Here is a 19,315-nt window from a genome sequence, read left to right on the forward strand (position 1 = left end):
TTTTTTTAACATAACATAAGATTTAACATTTATCTCCATTACATTATCTCCATCAAATTTCATCTTATTACATTTGGCTCAATGCTCTATCTAGCCTGTTGAGACTTTTTGGGAACTTGTCTCCATATGCTAACTTGTTAGCTATCCTTCCTAGTCACAGGTCCATTGACCTTCATCCTATACCTTTATCTAAGTCATTGATAAAAATATTAAATATCATAGGACTAAGGACAAGTCCCTGGGATACTCATTTAGAAACTTCCCAGGAGCAGCTAGGTGCCACAGAGCATAGAGCACCAGTCCTGAAGTCAGGAGGACCTGAGTTCAAATCCAGCCTCAGACATTTGTCACTTAACTTGCTGTGCGACCTTGGACAAGTCACTTAACCCCAATTACCTTGCCTTCCCCCTCCAAAAAAAAATTTTCCCTCACATTTAAATTTGAACCATCAATGACTACTCTTTGAATCCAATCATTCAACCAAATTTAAAACCACCTATTTCTATTCCTGCCTAGCACATGTCTCACTATCTTGTCCCTATTACTAGCATGAGCCACTTTGTCATAATGAGGATTACAAAGAGGCCTTCCATCAATGCAGATCACAAATCCTCCATGCCACATAGCAAATTGTTTCATGAGTTATAATGGCTAAAAAGAATTCTTTATTACTATTTGGGTGATGAAGTTCTCCATTTATAACAAGGTTAGTCTTTGAGTGATGGAAAAACAGATGAGGAAACTGAAGGTGGGAGAAGTTGTTACTTACCCAAAGTCACGTAATTGGTAAATGGCAGAGCTGGAACTCAAATCCATGTTTATATGTGTATATGTACGTATGCATATATATGTATGTATGCGTATGTAAGTATATATGTATGAATAAATATATTGACTTCTTTGATTGGGCCACTTACTTGCGGTATGACCTTGGACAAATCAACTCTTTTCTCTGAAACCCTCTTTTATCATCTGCAAAGTAAGAAGTTCGACAACATAATCTCTAATATTCTGAGATCTGGGGGATGTGATGGGGTCATGATGACCTCTGAAACTAAAGCTAATGTGAACCAGAATAGATGAAGTAGATTAGCCAGCTACTGAAAGACATGGTTTTTGCTACTAATGTGAGGGTATCTTTTTAAAAATTAATTTTTCTCTCTCTTCTATCTTACCTATGGGGAGAGGAGCTTGTCACAAAGAAAGAGATAGCCTGGAGCAGGTTATGGAGAAGGAGGTATATGAGCTTAGCCTTGAAGGATGGATAAGTGGGGGAAAAAAACAGGTACAGAGTTCCAGAAAGCGTAAAAGCTAGGAAGCAGGAAAGATGGAAATAACTTGCATTTCTAAAATGCTTTAAATTTTTCAAGGCAATTTTCACAAAATAGCCCTAAGGGCTAGCAAGGGCTATTGTCATTATCCCCATTTTGTAGAGTAGAATACTGAGGTTGGGGAAGTTAAATAAGGAGTGCTTGGTCACACAGCTAGAAAGCAGCAAAGCTAGGGCTCCTTTTGGTAAAAAGAAGGAAAAAAAGAAACCCTATTGTCGATAATAGTCCATTTAAAAACCATGTCATCAGGCAGCTGCCTAACCTGGCTGCAGGTTCAGTGTTCTTCCCACTGTACTGCGTGTATTGCCTCCTCTCAAGTGAGGAGAAGCCTGGGAAGAGAGGATTGTGTTCAATAAATATGCAAGGTTGTTTCTTAACCTCAGAGACCCTCTTGTCCTTGAAAAACAACATATGATAGACAGGTGCACACACTTCAGTTTTCAATGCTTTGTGCCTGTTGGCTTTTGTTTGTGTCAGTTGTACTGAGGTGTAAATGACATCTCAGATCTGGAGAAAACCAGTTTTGGTTTTGATTTGGACTTTTTAACAAAAAATGTATTATTCCTTTGTTCTTAAATCTTAACAAAACAGTGAAAGCTTAAAAATATTCTCTCTTAAAAATATTCTATTTGAGGGCAAAGTTCTGGGCTTCTCTCCCAAATCCAGCTTGTCCAGATCTTCGTGACCCTTTTAGGGGTTTCCTTGGCAAAGATAATGAAGTGACTTGCCATTTCCATCTCTGGCTCATTTTACAAATGAGGAACTGAGGCAAAAAGGGTTAAGTGACTTTCTCAGGACCACACATCTAGTAAGTATCTGAGGCCAGATTTGAACTTAGGAAGAAGAATCTTCCTGACTCCAGGCCCTGAGTCTACCCATTGTACCACCCAGCCAAATAGAAGGCTGGAATTGGAGTTAGGAAGACAGGGGCTCAAACCGTGTCTGAAACATCTGGAAAAGATACTCTCTCAGTGTTCCAAACAACTTTCTGAGATTGTAAGTTATGTAGCAAGTGTTAGGCCTTGAAAATAGAAAGACAGATAATAAAAAAAAAGGCCTTGCCCTTGTGCAGCTATTGCAGTCTGAGGTGTAAATGGAGATCTGATGTGTTCCCAGAAATTGTAATGTAAGTTAAGGATAAACAAGGCAAAGTCAAGGTTCCAAAAAAATTGCTCTGTAAGCCTTGAAGGAAGATAAGAAATCTGAAAGGCATACATACAGAAGAAGATCATTCTAGGCCTGGAGGATAGCCAGTCTGAATGCGAGGGAAAGACAAAGGAATGTTGAATTTGAGGAATAATGAGCCAGTTTGCCTGCATGACAAAAACTGCATGACGAAGGGTAACATGAAAAAATACTAGAAAGAAAGATTGGATCCATATTGTGGAGGGGTTTAAATGCTGGCCTAAGGAGGTTTATTTCATCATGAAGGCAGTAGGGAGCCATTGAGGTTTTCAGACAGAGCAATGATGTACGCTTAGAGATATTATGTTGATTGCTATAAGGACAGCTTGGAGAGAGAAGAGCCTGGAAGCAGGGAGATGAGTAAGGAAGGTATTACTATGGGCCAGGTAAGTAAGAATGAAGGCTAAAGTATGGTGGTAGCAATATGAGTGAAGTAGAGAAAAAGAAGAGAATGAATGTAAAAGATATTGTGGAAATAGAGTCAATAGCTTTTGAGACCCGACTAAAGGGATAAAGGGGGAAGGAAGAGCCAAAGACAACTCCAAGATGAGGAATGTGCCTTCCTTGGAGGATGGTAGTATACTTGACATTAACAGGAAAGTTTGTCAGATGGATAGGTTTGTAGGAAAAGATGAGTTCAGTTTTAGATGTGATGACTATAAGGTGCTGGCAGAACACCCAGAAGAGATGTCCAGCAGACACTGGGAGAGAGAGGCTTGAGTTTCAATAGAGAGATTACTGCTGAATATATAAATTTGAGTGTCATCTGTATCACATTGATAATTGAACCATTGGGATGGCTGAGGTCTTCAATGGAGGAGAGGATCACAGAGAGCCAAGAAAAGGGCTGGATAGCCAAGCTTAGGGAATAGGAGATGGATGAGGATGCAGAAAAGGACCCAGCTAGGTAGAAAGGTAACCAGAAAAACCAAGTCTTTCTCAGGTGAGGAAAGGGGAAGCATCTAGTAGTGTCATCAACAGTTGTCACGAGCAATTGAGAGGCCAAGGATGAGGGTGGTTTAGAATAGGCCATTGCTTGTAAAAATGAGGGACTGATTGGATGTGGGAATTGCGAGTGTGGGGAAAGTCCAGAATAACTCCAAGATTTGAACACAGACTAGATAATGGGGCTGCTACATCACAGAATTATCTAGTTTCAGCTCTAGAAAGGACCTAAGAGGAAACTAGGACCCAGAGTGATAAAGCGGTTTGCCTAAAGTCACATAGTTAGTGAAGTGGCAAACCCCAGGTCTCCTGATTCCCAATTCTATGTTCTTCCCATTGCAATATGCTACCAAATTAGAACTCATAGCTGCAAATCAATCCAGTTCATACAGCCAGAACAGTGGGGTCAGAAACTCTATTGTATATAATATATAGTATATATTATATACTATATATTATATATAAAGTATATAATAGCTAATAATAGCTAACATTTACACAGAACTTAGTATGTCCCAGGCACTGTGTTTTACAATTAGTATCTAATTTGATGTTCACAGTAATCTGCAAGGCAGGTGCTATTATTATCCCATTTTAACAGATGAAGAAACTGAGGTAAACAGAGGTTAGTGGACTTGCCCAGGATCCCACAGCTATTAAGGATATGAGACCACATTTGAACTCAGGTCTTCTTGGGTCCAGGTCAAGCACTCTAACCACTGAGCCATCTAACTGACCCATAAATATGTCTGTTCAAATGTACACCACAAGTCACCGAGGGTAAGACACCAGAATACTAAGGGATCAGAATGGTCAGTTACCATTGGAACTGGTTGTGGAAACATTAATGGTGGTACACAATTCTAGTGATCAGAGATAGAATGAAAGTTTGAGTAGGAGACTAGAGGCTGCGGACAAAGTGCCAGAGGTTTACATAATCAGCACCGCTGGGAGCTGAGCACTGGGGAACAGGAGTCCATGGGACTTCTACAGGCTGGAGACCTGGGCTCTACAGCTGCCTTCACTTTCAGTAGCCATAGAACATTGCCTGAGTTCAACCTTGTAATTACCCAGAAACATTGTAAGTCACAATAACAGTGATCCATTCTTACTGAAGGATATCTGTTCTATTGTATTTTGAACCCTAAGTAGAAATCAGAAGGACCAATAAATGGCACAGAGTTTTGTTTTGGTTTTGTGTGTCTCAAAAGTCAGACTTCCATAACCTTCCTTAATTTTTCACCTTGGTGTATGCATCTCCATGCCTGACTGACTTTCTCTTCTGGCTTCTTAATTAGTTTTTTGGGAGGTGGGGAGAGGAGAGGAGGAGCTCTAATTCATGGTTTTCCATTTTCTATTTCAAAAGTTTCTGAGTCAACCAGTGACTAGCAACACAATATTAATAGCTGTGAATGTGTCTGTACTGAAATAGATTCACAATCGGGCTGGTGACTGATTGATTTTTGAAGGTAAGTTGGTACACAGTGCATTGGAGGAGAGAAAGAGAGAGAGAGACAGAGAGAGACAGAGACAGAGACAGAGAGAGACAGAGAGACAGAGACAGAGACAGAGAGAGAGACAGAGAGAGAGAGAGGAGAGAGGGGGAGGGAGAGGGGGGGGAGGGAGAGGGGGGGGAGGGAGGAAGGGAGAGAGAGAGGGAGGGGAGGAGAGGAAGGGGGAGGAAGATGAAGGGGAGAGAAGGGAGAGGGGGGGGGTACTTCCCTCTGAAATAGATAGCTGGGAAGGAGAAGAGCAGCTGAGAGTTCTGTCAGCTCTAAGCAAATTTGTGGGCTCAGCCTCTGCAGTTGAGGACCGTAAGAACCAGAGGTGGTATAGCAACCATCCAATCTGACAGATTGTCATTCCCCTCTAGGGTGCACTCTGACTCTCTGGACTTCATCATGTCACAGAAATCTCTTCTCCCTGGAAGTTCTCATATTCTTGTACTTCTCCCATTAGAAATACCCTCTTCTCCTATGGTTTCTTTCTCTGGTTGTCTGGTTCCTCCCAGAAACTTCTATTTTAAGAATACCCAGGGCAATCATGTCTTCATTCTTCTCTAGGATGTACTGTTGAGTCTCTAGACTTTCTCTATTATAGCCTACATCAGTTATCTTTCCTCTCCCCTCTCTCCTTTTCCTTTTCATTCTTCTTCCTGACTCAGTTTCCCACCCTCATTTTTCAGCTTCTTTTTATGTATCTCTTCCCCCATTAATATGTAAGCTCTCTGAGGGCAGTTACTATCTTCCTTTCTGCTTATACTTGTATTCCTAATGCTTAGCACAGTTTCTAGCACAAAGTGCTTAATAAATATTTACTGACTTCACTGGACGCAGTCCAGAAACTAGAGGTTGTCACTGTCCCACAGCCTCTGCCATAGGTATACCTAAGAGAATGGGGTGGGGGCAGAGGATTCAAAAAATATTATCAGGTAAGTAACAATCTTCCCAGATACAATGTAAGCTTCCTGTGGGTTAGGACTTTGAGTTTTGTCTTCATGTCCCCTAGTATGGTGTCTGTGCACAATAAATACTTAAATAAAGTTCATGGGTTGAGTGGCACTGTTACACATTCATTACTAGTCAGTTCTTTGATACATTCACAGATCACAGAAAGTCACTAACCTCTGTGGCCATCTTGAGTCCAACCTGTAGATGAGCAAGAATCTCCTCTTAATCATATTAACAATAGTGTTTTGGCTTCTGCTTAGCTCTCCAGTGAAGAGGTATCTATCACCTCTTGATGTGCAGCCCATTGCACCCTGGTATAGCTCTGATTGTCAAGAAACTGCCTCCTTCGTGTTGTTGAGCTGGTCTGCCTCAGCAACTTTGGCTGAATTTCTTTTCTACATTAGTGGTTTTCAGTCATGTCTGAATCTTCATGACCTCATTTGGTGCTTTCTTGTCAAAGATACTGCAGCAGTTTGCCATTTCCTTCTCATTTTACAGAAGAGGAAACTGAGGCAAACAGGATTAAGTGACTTGCTCAGGTAACATAGCTAATAAGCATCTGAAGCCAAATTTGAGCTGACAAAGGTGGGTTTTCCAGACTCCAGGTGTGATACTCTGTCCATGGCACCACCCCTAGTATATAGTAAGCAATTAGTGAATGGTTTATCTATTCGTCCATCCATTTCTCTTTATCTATTTTCTGGGCAGCTAGGTGGTAGATAGAGCATTAGGCCTGGAGTCAGGAAGACCTGAGTTGAAAAAGAACAACAAATCTATTTTTCTGTCTGTCTACATGCCTTTTTATCTTAAATTTGTCTAGGTAAGCAATGACTAGATCAACAGATATCCATTGAGTGCCTTCTCTGGGCAATGAACTATGCTAAGAGTTGACAGATGAAAGTTCATGTTCATTAGGCTTGGATTGGGAAGACTTGAATTGTAGCCTTAGCTCTGCCACTTATTATCTGTGAGACCTTGGTCAAGTCATTTCAACCAAGTTTTCTCATCTATAAAATGTAAATGCTACCATTTGCATGTCCCTTTTCATAGGGTTAATATGACCATAAATGTCAACTGCTACTTTTATAATGATATTCTCATTCCCATGTGTTAGCCTTGTTTCTTCAAGTCAGCTTTGAGGTCTAGATCCATTCATCTTTTTTCATATCCTTTTTTTTTTAATCTAGCTCAGAGCTACTGAAAGTAGATGCTTAATAATGACCCCCTATTTGGAATTTTAAAATAAGCTTTAGGGGTGGATAGATGGCACAGTGAATAGAGCATTGGAGTCAGGAGGACCTGAGTTCAAATTTGGCCTCAGACACTTAACACAAAAAACTAGCTTGTGACCTTGGGCAAGTCATTTAACCCCAATTGCCCTACCTTTCCCCTCCAAAAAAAGAGCATATAATAATAAGCTTTATAAGTACAAGGTATGTGTGTGCATATACATATGTATATATACATATACATACATATGTGGAAATGGACATTAAATTGAATGCAAGTTCAAGAATCTGTGATGTGGCAGTCAAAAAAGTGAATGAACGCTATCAGAGCTGTAACTAGAGAAATATAAGTATCTAGAAATAGTCTCATAGGACTCTGCCTTGGACAGATAATTTTTATTTACTTGTTTTTCTGTCATATCTGACTCTTCCTGACCCCATTTGGTGTTTTCTTAACAAAGATACTAGGATGGTTTGCTATTTCCTTTGCCAACTGATTTTACAGATGGAGATACTGAGGCAAACAGGGTTGTGACTTACCCAGCTAGCAAATATCTGAGGTCAGATTTGAACTCAGGAAAAGGAGTCTTCCTGACTCTAGACCCAGCACTCTATCCACTGTGCCACCTAGCTATCTTTTTCTACATCACAGCCTTCAAATATGTCAGGACTGCTATGCTATCCCCCTAAGTTTTCTCTCTCCACGTTACATAATCTTGTTTCAACTGATTCAAGTGATCCTCATATAGAATGATCTCCAATCCCCTCAAAATGCTGATCACCTTCCTTAGGACACTTTCCAACTTGTCCTTGTTCTTCATAAGGAGTGGTGGACATAACACTTCAAGTGTGGCCTGACCTAGGCCATGGCTCTCGACAGGTATCCAAGAGCACACCAGTATGCTGTACGTTTTTCTAGGGGAGCCATAAATTGTATGAAATTTACACTTACCATCACAAGTATGTGTGTTACCAACTTAAATGTGTGATTCCTCACAGCAAATAATAATACTGTGCCGGGTACCACAAAAGCTTTGGAACTATTGGATCACAGGAACAGATCTCACCTCTTTCCTTCTGGACTCTATGGTCCTTGAAATGCAATCTAAAATCACATGAGTTTTTTTTGTTTTTATTCCCTTGAAACATTGTTTACTCAGTTTGACTTTGAACCACACTAAGACCCCCCAGATCTTTTTTCAGGTGAACTGTTTTCTGGCCACACCTCCCTCATCTTATATACATACAATTAATTTTATATTTTGGAGTCCCTGACTCCTAGCAGTTTTCTATAAAGCCCAAAAGATTTTTTTTCCATGGGCAAATAGCACTGGGATTTGAACCTAGGTCCTTTCTAACTCTAAGTTCACTGTTCTTTCTTTATAATACCTGTCCTCAGGGAGTTTACAATCTAGTTAGGGAGATAAGACATATATTTGAAACCATCTCAGAAATAGAACAAAGTGGCAGGCACAGAAGTGTTAAGTGAATTATCCAGACAATTAAGGAGTGTTGCATATATTGAGAGAAAAGAAAAATAAATGTGCATGAGTCAATCAGAAAGAAAGCCTCATGAAGAGAATGGGCCTCGAACTGCATTTACGGGCTTGTATAGGGAAAGAGGAAATCAGAAACAATTGAAGTTGGGGGAGAAAAGAATGAATAAGAGATCAGAATGACGAATGATATGGGTGTACTTGGCATAGCCTGGTCTAATTGGACAGGTGAGTTCTTGACATCTTTAGGTTGAAAGGGACCACAAAGATCATACTCATAGAACCCTGGAATCCAGGGATGGAAAGTACCTAAGACCATCTAGTTATCATATCATAGATCTGAAAAATTAAAAGTCACAACAGTTGACCCAAAATAGTCTGTATTTAAATCCTCTGATCTAAGCATTTCATACATCCGTAGCTTGATTGACAATTCCACATGAATAGCATGATTGAGACTGAAGGGATTAGAATGCCCCACTCCCCAACACACACCCACACACCCATTTCGACCCAATTGAGACATGGGCATGTCACTATAGACTTGGAGCAGTAAAGGACCTTAACGATGATTCTTCACTTACAAGTGAAGAAAATAAGGCTCGGAAAAGGGAAATGACTTGCCCAAGTAGCAGCAGAATTGGGATTTGAAGTTAGGTCTTCTGACTCCAAAACCATCCCTCTTTCCGCTATACCAGGTTGTCTGCACTTGTCACCAAATGTACTCAGTAAAGCATCTACATATTAAGCAACACAGAAATAACCTGGTCCAACAGCAAATTAGGCCCAAATTTGGATTTTAAGCAAAAAAAAATTTAGAAAAAGAAAGTATGTCTGGACCCCAAGTTCACTATCTTAACAAGTCATTGAAAACACTATTTATAACAAAGCTCTCCCCAAATAAAGGAGAACTATTTATGAGTGAGAGGAAAATACACAACTGAGTAGAATCAAGAGTGAAAGTGATCTGAATAAATGTGTCACAGACAAAAAGGGTCCCCTATGCAAAGGAGTTGCAGCTAAGTGGAAGAAATGTACACTCTTGGAAATTTTTCAAAATTTTTTTCCCCAAATGAAAAAGAGAAGAGAAGAGCATCCTGCTCCAGGGAAATGCCAAGCAGAGGCATAACAGACAGCTACTGCCAATAGAATGCACACTCCTTGAGGGCAAGGTCTATGGTGCTGAGTTTGTATCTGTAGCATCTAGCACAGTGCTTTGCATGGACCATCTGTTTAATAAATGCTTGTTTAATTGAATTTAATGGAGAATATGATCTACTTGAGGTCAGGGACCAAGGTTTTTTCTTTATATCCCCAGTGCTTAGAAGGGTATCTGTCAGGTAAATGAATGTTCAATTCATTAAATTGAATTGCATTCCCTAGTAGAATGTAAGCTCTTTGAAGGCAAGACCTGCTTCACTTCTGTCTTTGCAATCCTGGCACTATAGTATCTAGTAGGTACTTAAAAAAAAGGTACTTTTAAATTGGATTGAATAACTATCCCAGTCTTATTTGCTTCTGTGAAGGTAAGTGAATTTCCATAATTCTCATTTCCACAGCTCATTATAGTGATGCCTCCACAACAACACTGGAAAATAGATTTGTACTCTTTGGGGATTGTTATTGTTGTCATTGTTGTCATCTTTTGAGTGTGAGTTTTTTCTTGTTGTTGTTGTTTTTTCTAGTGGAGACCTGTCATTTCATCAGTTTAGGGAAATCCCTGAGAGGGAATTCCTTTCATCTGTGAAGATCAACTACTTGTCTATGACTTATAGACTTAGAAAGTACACACAGGGATACTGAGAGTTCCAGAAACTTGCCCAGAGCCAAACATCTGAAATGAGTCACAGGCAGAATGTGAATTGAGTCCTGACTTCAAGGTCAGTCCTCCATCCACTATGCTACCCTTCTTTTCAGTGAAGTATTTGTAACCCCACAGTACAGAGGATGAAACTAAGTGAAATGACTAACATACAGTCATAAAAGTTTGTAAATAACGAAGTTAAGATTCAGACTCAAGCAACCTGAGATCTGGAGCCATCCAGATAGAATGTTCTCTCTACTACCTCATGCAAAGGTCCTCTATCTACCATCAAATACTCTTCTAAATACTATGTGTGTGTCTAATACCTCTTTCTAAGTAGTCAGAGATAGTAGATTATTTTATCTAAGACTCCAAAAAAGTTTGTCAGCAGATTTTATAAGAATTCCATCTGAGCACTTGCCTAGTCATACATGTGGTAAGATGTCAAGCTTGCTGATAGAACAAGCCCTATAAGGAGAGCGCAGGATAGTAGAAAGACCTCCGCCAGGGCTTAGGGTTGGAATTCAATCCTTTTTGAATCAGCAAATTTAATCCAATTTAAGAAGTGTTCTGCTCTATGCCCAGAATTGTACTAGTCACCAGAACTATAAGGACAAAAATGAAATAATCTCTGCCCCCAAGGAGCTTACATTCTACTATAACAAATGTCGATTAAGGATCTACTATGTGTGAAGCATCATCACAAATGATAACAGGCTCAGCCACTTGCTAGGGCATGTGAGGTAGGCAAGTCCAATGATCTTTCCCCTATTGTTATCCCTATCATTATCTTTCCCAGACTGTGTGCATAGAATTGGAGCTATAGGCCCAAATATATGATTAAGTATTTATATAACAACTGATCAGTGGGGTGGAGTAAGCATTTATATAGTGCCGACTATGTATCAGCACTTTACTAAGCACATTTTACAAATATTCTCTCATTTGAATAACCCAGCAATGTAGAGGCTATCTCCGATTATCACTATATTTACATTTGAGGCAAACAGGTTAAGTAACTTGCCCAGGGTCACACAGCTAGTAGGTCTGGGGTCAAATTTGAACTCAATTCTTCGTGATTCCATACCCAGTTATCTATTCACTGAATCACCAACTGCCTCCTACATATGGAAGAAGAAAATAAAGTGAAGTCAAAAGAGCTCCAGACTTATATTATGGCAAATCACTTCCTGTTCCTAGGTCTCAGCTCCCTCATCAATTTGTAAGAGTGAGAGTCTACCCAAACCCCATTAAACATAGGAGTCAGGGGAAGCTAGATGGTACAGTGAATAGAGCACCAGCCCTGGAGTCAGGAGGACCTGAGTTCAAATCCAGTCTCAGACACTTAACACAAAAACTATCCATGTGACCTTGGGCAAGTCAACCCCAGTTGCCCTTCAAAAAAAGAATAGGAGTCCCAGACTTCTCTATTCAATCAATCAACGACCTAAAAATGAAAACAAGTCTTAATAACTTGGGAGGAGTCAAGTGCTTTGTTCATTAGATGAAAGTCGGTGATGCCACACAAGAAATACTTACAATTAGTTGAAGAGAATCAGACATGCTTTGGGGGTTATTGGATAAAACAACAAGCTAATCTTGGAGTTAAAGCAGTCCATCAGCAAAGTGTTCAAATAAGGGGAGCTTCTAGGCTCAAGATGACCTTGAAGATAAAAGACCTTTGTAAACAGGTTCTGGATCAGAAGGCAGAAAGGGGAGAGGGAAGAATGTGTGAGTAAACCCAAAAGGAGTGTTACATTTACCCCTCCCATTGACCAGGTGACAACACCTGTGCATTTCAAAAGGTCTGAAGATCTAGAGTTCCCAGTAAAGTGATAACAGTGCCTGTAGGAGATGGTAGGAGATCTCCAGAGCACCAGTGGCTAACGGCATGATCTGCATTGGCAGTTAAGAGAAACTCCAAAGACAACATTAAAGAAAGTCAGTTTCAGTACTCTATAAGAGCACTGACCTTTCAAATCTAGCAGAGAGCCACATTTAAAGGGAACTTCACTGGGGGGGGGGGGGCTCTAAGAGAGAAAAAGACTTCCAGTTACCGGTAATTATGAATTGACCCTCTGTACATGAGAGCCTACTCTCCCCAGAAACCTTATATGTACAAGGGGAGAGTGTGCCCCCAGTTTGAGCAGATATTTTGTGCCAATTATTCTTATTATACCACATCTAGTAAATATCCTTTCTAATTGCTAAATAAGCCTGACTGACTGCTAATCAATGGAGAGTGTACTAGATGGGGGCTCCTGAATGACAATTAGAAAGGCCAATCTTTTAGATTAGTCCTAAAACTCTGAGGGGAAAAGTAATCATCTGTCTTCTGGGACTCCTATTCACTGGGGCAAATGGGAGTAAGGGAAATAGCCCTGAAGTCAAGTAAAGTCAACAAGCATTTATTAAGCAGCTACTACATGCCAGGGTGCTAAGTATTGGAAAGGATGTTGCACATGAAATGAGAAGGTGCTGCTAGACAAGCTCTAAGGTCCTCCTTCCAGCTCTAAATTATATTTAGGTTCAGATATACTACAAACTCCTCAGATTAAAAAAAAACACTTTCCCTTCTTTCCTATTTTTGTTATTGCTATTGAGTCATTTTTCAGTCATATCCAACTTTTTGTTACCCTGTATGGACTTTTTTTGGGCAAAATGACTGGAATGGTTTGCCATTTCCTTCTCTAGCTCATAATACAGATGAGGGAACTGAGACAAACAGGCATTAAGTGACTTGTCCAGGGTCACACGGCTAAGTAAATGTCTGAGTCTGGATTTGAATTTAGGGAAGTGAGACTTCCTTACTCCAGGCCCGGTGTTCTATACACTGTGCCACTTACTATAAGTGCTGGAAAAAAATAAAGAACATCATAAAAATGAATGATGCTTCCCTATCTCTCCCAATGTTGCTAGTCATTGTACCCTAGACCTCTCTCATGTAACCTGCTTCCTACTCCTCTGACTCAATGCCCATCAGCTTATTACCATTGCTCTGCATTTATCTCTCTATTGAATGTACCATCTGCTGCTGGGCACTTAAGTCAAAATCAACATCCTTCCATGCCTAATTGTCATTTTTCTCATTACCCTACCAATCTGCAAACAGACATCATCTGCAAACAACGCCATGTTGTTTCTGGTTTGATGCATTAAAGTTAATCAAATATATTCTTAAAAGCAAAAGGTACTGCCTAATTCAATGGCATTTTCAGGAAAGATATCTAGAGGGGCAAGCTTTCCCTGCCTGGAATCCTGACTCACAGGTTCTTACTAGGCAATTTCCTTCCCTTTTCAAATCTACTATTTGCTTTTTAGTCTCTGTATTTGATGGCAATTTTACATTTCTCTTAGACATACATTGTTTTCCAATTTCTCTAAATGTAGAAAGGTCAGGGGAGGACTGAGTGGACAATGTAGTCTCCGTCATCAAGTATTTGAAAGACTGTGATATGGAATGCTTCCTCTTCTCACCTCTCCCTCTTGAAACCCTCCCTTTTTCCTCTCCCTTTCCCAGGTTCAGTTTAGGTACCTTCTCCTCCAAGAGGGTTTCCCTAGTCACCCAGGTACTAATCATCTCCCTGGCACCCAGAAATGTCTTTTTGTATATGTGAACTTTACTTTCTATATGCTTTGAATATAGTTTTATTTTTGCTCTGTACATTCCCCAAGTAAAATGTTAGCTCCTAGAAGCTAAGGTCTTTGAATTTTTAGCTAGGTGCTAAATAGAATGCATGATATATAAAAGAGAGTTAATAAATACTTATTTGAATTGAAAACTAATATTTTATGATTTGCAAGGCTCTTTCCTCACCATACCTCCCAGCATGTAGGTAGTATATGCTTCTATTAAGTGGGGAAGTATTTTTGTCATATTTATCTTGTCCAGAACTAGACCTCTACACCACTTCCTAACAATTTTCTGCTATCATTCTCATCTCCTCCCAATATCAACTTTGGATCTCATTTCTGGGTCTCCCAGATTTGATATGTGTGTTCTCACCTTGTCTTACCAAGAACCAGCCTACTCCCATCACTTTCCAACCATCCCCTTACCATGATGAATATACTCTAACCATCATTTTCATCTCCCTGTAACCACAAATTTGAACTCTATCCCCTGAGTCCCCCAGATCTGATAAGTGAACTTTGACTTTATCACGTAGAAGTCAGGTCTCCATACCACTTGTTTCTTTTCTTGATGCTTGTCCTAACTCTCCCACCCACCCCCAACTCTCTTTTATGTGTTTTCTTCTCCTATTAGAATGTAAGTATCTTTAGGACACAGATGGTGTTTTTCCTTGTATTTGTATTCCCAGAACTTAACCTACTATTTGGCACACAGCAAGCATTTAATAAATTCTTTATCTATGCAAATACCTACTTAAGAGATTCTGCTTAATGATTCATTGAATCATTTCCTCTGAGGAGAGGGGAGAGACCATGATTAGGGTCTTTTTTTGTTCTTCGTAACTCCTCACAGTGTATAGGACAGGTCTTCATATAGAGAAGTCAATCAATAAATGTTAACTGCCTGGCCAAGCCAAGTATTCTGCCATTTTTACTCCTACCCAGAAATATTCTGGGGTCACAGCATTAATTTAACAAGGCCAAATTCACCCTGGAGATATCACCTGGGGACTCCTGTCAATGTACAAAATTCACCAAACAGAATTGTGAACCCTAGGTTGTAATTATTCAGCAAGACATGCATGCCCCACTTTCTTCTTTTTTTTCATTTTCAAAGGATTGGTTCAGAATAAGGACATTGTACTTTATCTGTACTTTATCTGAAGATATCAAAGTACCTCCTGGATGTTATCTGGGGCAAGTCTTGGTCTTCTTGCCCTTTGAGGTAAATGAAGGCAATGAGAGGTTAAATGAATTTGCTAAGGTCAAGTACCTGTTTTCCCAAGAACCTAGTGAGGGAGCTTATTATGAGTATGCATTATTATGATTATGAGGAGGTACAAGACAATATCTGCCTTCACCCCTTCAGGGAACTTCTCACAAATTTAACAACTTATGAGAATTTTATTGATCACCTGGATATTGACCTCTTATCTAAAGCAAAATCTATACCTCTTGAAATGAATGCATCCAGAAGTATTATTTAGGTCTCCAACTGAGCAACAAAATGCTTAAAGCATTTCAAAAATATAGGGAAATGTAGAAAAGAGGTCTGAGATTATTTCAGTAAAGACAGGAGTCGCTTGTCTCTACATTAATGAGGAGTCTACAAATGAACCAATTATCTTTTGAGGTCTTTAAAGATAGGTTAGGTCCCTATTTCTCTGGAAAATGATGGCCTTCCCAATAATCTATGTATGGATAATTTACTTTTCCTTTTAATTTAAATTTAATTTAATTTTAATATTAGAATAAAGTAACATAAGTAATAATAAATAAATATATGATCATTTAATAATATAAATTCAGCAAGAAACTTTCAAAGTTGCCATGCTTGCCTTTGCTTCTTTCTGGCTTTGCTTCTGTTTCCTTCTGTGTATTTTTTAAAGTGCTTCAATGACCTTCTTTCATAATCCTTTCACTAAACCTCCTCTTACCTCTATTCACTCCCCCAAAAAATTTTTTTAAGAAAATCAAAATAGGGGTGGCTAGGTTGGCCCAGTGAATAGAGCACCGGCCCTGGAGTCATGAGGACCTGAGTTCAAATCTAGCCTCAGACACTTGACACACTTACTAGCCATGTCACTTTGGTCAAGTCACTTAACCCCAATTGCTCTACAAAAACAAAAAAAAAATCAAAATATACAGTCAAGTAAAATAGATTCTGACATTGTCCATGTCCAAAAATTCCCTGTTCATTCTTCACCTTGAGTCTATTACCTTTCTCTCTCTCTTAAGAAGTGAATACAATGCTTTATCATTAGTTCTCTGTAATTGTGGTTGGTTGTTGAGTTCTTAAATCTTTCAAAGTAATTTTCCTTTACAATACTGTTGTCATTGTCTAAATTAGTCTCCAGGTTCCATTCACCTCATTCTACACAAGCTCATGCAAGTATTTCCAGGTGTCTATTAAATTGTTTTCTTCCTTTCTTAAAAGTGTAACAAAATTCCCTTACAGTCATATGCCATAATTTGTTGAGTGATTCCTCAATTGACAGTGACTCCCTTAGTTTCTAATTCTCTGCTCTAACAAAAAGAGCTGTTGTAAATATCTTTGTACACATGGGCCTGTTTTCTTTTTCTTTGATCCCTTTGGGGAATGGGACTAACAATGGTATTGCTGTTACAGATTAGTGACTCTAGGGGTACAGTTACACATTGCTTTCCAGAATGGCTAAACTAATTTGTAGGTCCACCAGAGTGCCTCAGTGTGAAGCATCCTGAAGCATCTACAAGTGCCATTTTTTCTTTTTTTTTTGTCATCTTAGCGTGCCATCACTCTCATTTCATAAGTAAGAAAGCTGAGGGCCAAGTATGGTGTACTGGTGGGACGAGGTGGGGCTCTGAGGGAAGGAAGCCTGACACTACATAAGGAGTTAGTGCCTGAAGTTAGTGTCTACTAAGCCCACCCAGTTTTCTACCACAATACATTATCTGTTTCTGAATTAATAAAAAAAAAAAGGCACTATATGCTAGAACTCCTATTTCCCTGGGGTTTGATTTAATTTAGGTCTTACTTGTAGATAACAGATTTAAAATCTGGAAAGAATACTAAATGCTATATAATCCAACTCCATTTTATTTTGCAGAAAAAGAAACTGAAGCCCAGAGAAGTTAAATAATTTTTCCAAGGTCACACAAGCAGTAAGTAGCAGAGCCAGAGTTCAAATCCTTCTCCTAGGCATTCATAGATCATGAGTCAGGTCTCTTGGTTCATCCTGGTTGAGTATTCCCATTTCCATCTCCCCTATTTCTCAAGGCAGCTGGAAGAACTCCTGCCCCTTGAACTCTGTGAAAGCTTATGGCCAGAATTTGAACTCAAGTCTTCTGATTCCAAATCCTACATTCTTTCTAACACAGCATTCACTGGAAATAATAATAGCAATTGTGTGCTAAAATCTTACCAGTATACTTCCTTTTAACATAGAGTTGATGCCAGACTCCTGACAATCATGCCTCTGACACAGATTATATAAATGACCGTAAGATTTGGAAATATTTTACTGACCCAAGGCCTTTCCCAAACTACTGTTACCCTGTCTGTCCATCCTTACTTCCTAATGATCTCTATTAGATACTCCCTCATTCAGCCAATCTAAGCAGCTTTCTGACTGACCTCTTCTGTCCCATCCCACCCCCAAACTGCACATCTGTCATCCAACTAACTAACCTCTGATGGGAGATTTTTTTTTTTGTCTACCACAACTATTGAAGACATCTACCAAGGCTCAGAGGAGATCTGCATCAATGGAGTGAGTAAGTCATGAGACCTTGACATGATGAGCCATTCACAGTAAGAATGGTACTGTTTTTAATGATAATAATTCCTATTTTACTTCCACTTCATCACAGTTCAAAGTGATCATTAGTCATGTAAAAAAGAAAAGCTTCAAATATTCATTTCCCCTCCTTTATGGCATATTTACTGTGGTTGATAATCATGATAATAATAATAAATATTAAAAGGGTGCCTACTATGTGCCAGGCCCTGTGTGCTTTACAATTATTGTGCCTTTGATCCTTACAACAACCATGGGAGGTGGGTGCTATTATTATCCCTATTTTACAGATGAAGAGACTGAGGCAAACAGCTTGAGAGACTTGCCTAGAGTCATACAGCTAAAAAGTTTCTAAGGTCAGATATGAATTCAGGTCTTCCTGACTCCAGGTCCAGCATTCGATCCATTGAACCACCTAATGTAAGCCCCTAAAGGGTTACAGGGTATGGAGTGCTGAGCCTGGAGTCAAGAAGGCCTGATTTCAAATCCTCGGGTACTTGCTGTTGTTGTTGTCGTCGTTGTTGTGGTTGTCGCCATCGTCATTGTTGTCATTGTCGTTGTCTGTCCTTCCTTCTCAAAAAGGACCATGATATCAGGAACATGATGCCATGACTTGCAAGTGAATTGGGCTTTAGTGAGGAAGGGCTGTGCAAAGACACTGGCCTCACTGTCTCCTCTGGGCAAGTTACTTAACCTCTGTCACCATCAGTTTCTTCAACTGTAAAATGGAGATAATAACAGCATCTGCCTTATAGGATTGTTGTGAAGACAAAAATGAGATTGGATTTGTAAAGTGCTTGGCACAAGACCTGGTACTTAGTAGACACTTAATAAATACTTATTTCTTTCCTTTCTTTGGAGCAAGGCCTATGTCATTTAGGTTTTTGTAAGCCCACTTTGTCACACAGTGGACAATTTTGTCACATCTGAGATAATAAACTCTAGCTGAGCAGCCACTGTTCTTTAACCCCTTCGGGGCTAACTGCTTGCAGTTGGAGAGGTAATGTTACACAGTGGATAGTGCTTGGAGTCAAGAAGACCCGAGTTCAAATCCTGCTAAAGACACTTCCTAGCTGTGTGACCCTGAACAACTCACAATTTCTCTGAGTCTCAAGTTCCTAATCCCATAAAATGGGGATAACAATAGCAACCATGTCAGGTGGTCCTTGTGAAGATCAAATGAGAAAATGCAGGAAAAGTTCTTTGCAAACCTTAAAGCAGCCCTTATTTTTGCAAAAGAGATGCTCTTTTTGGGCTGCCTAAAGAGGATTTGAAATACATTTAAAACCCCTTTCAGTAACTGTGCTCTGTAAGAAAGTATGCTTGTATACAATTTTTCTTTCTGAGCACATAGGAGAGGGGACCCCAGACCACAGGTGACTTAGAACTCATTTCAGAAAAGAATAATTGCTACCAGGTTTGAAATGAATTGTGTTGTGCAAAGCTTCAGAGATGGAAATGTG

Source organism: Petaurus breviceps, unplaced genomic scaffold (assembly GCF_028583685.1).
Source record: "Petaurus breviceps papuanus isolate PSGF00001 unplaced genomic scaffold, PetGlider_PUasm1.0 98, whole genome shotgun sequence".
NCBI classification, from domain to species: Eukaryota; Metazoa; Chordata; class Mammalia; order Diprotodontia; family Petauridae; genus Petaurus; species Petaurus breviceps.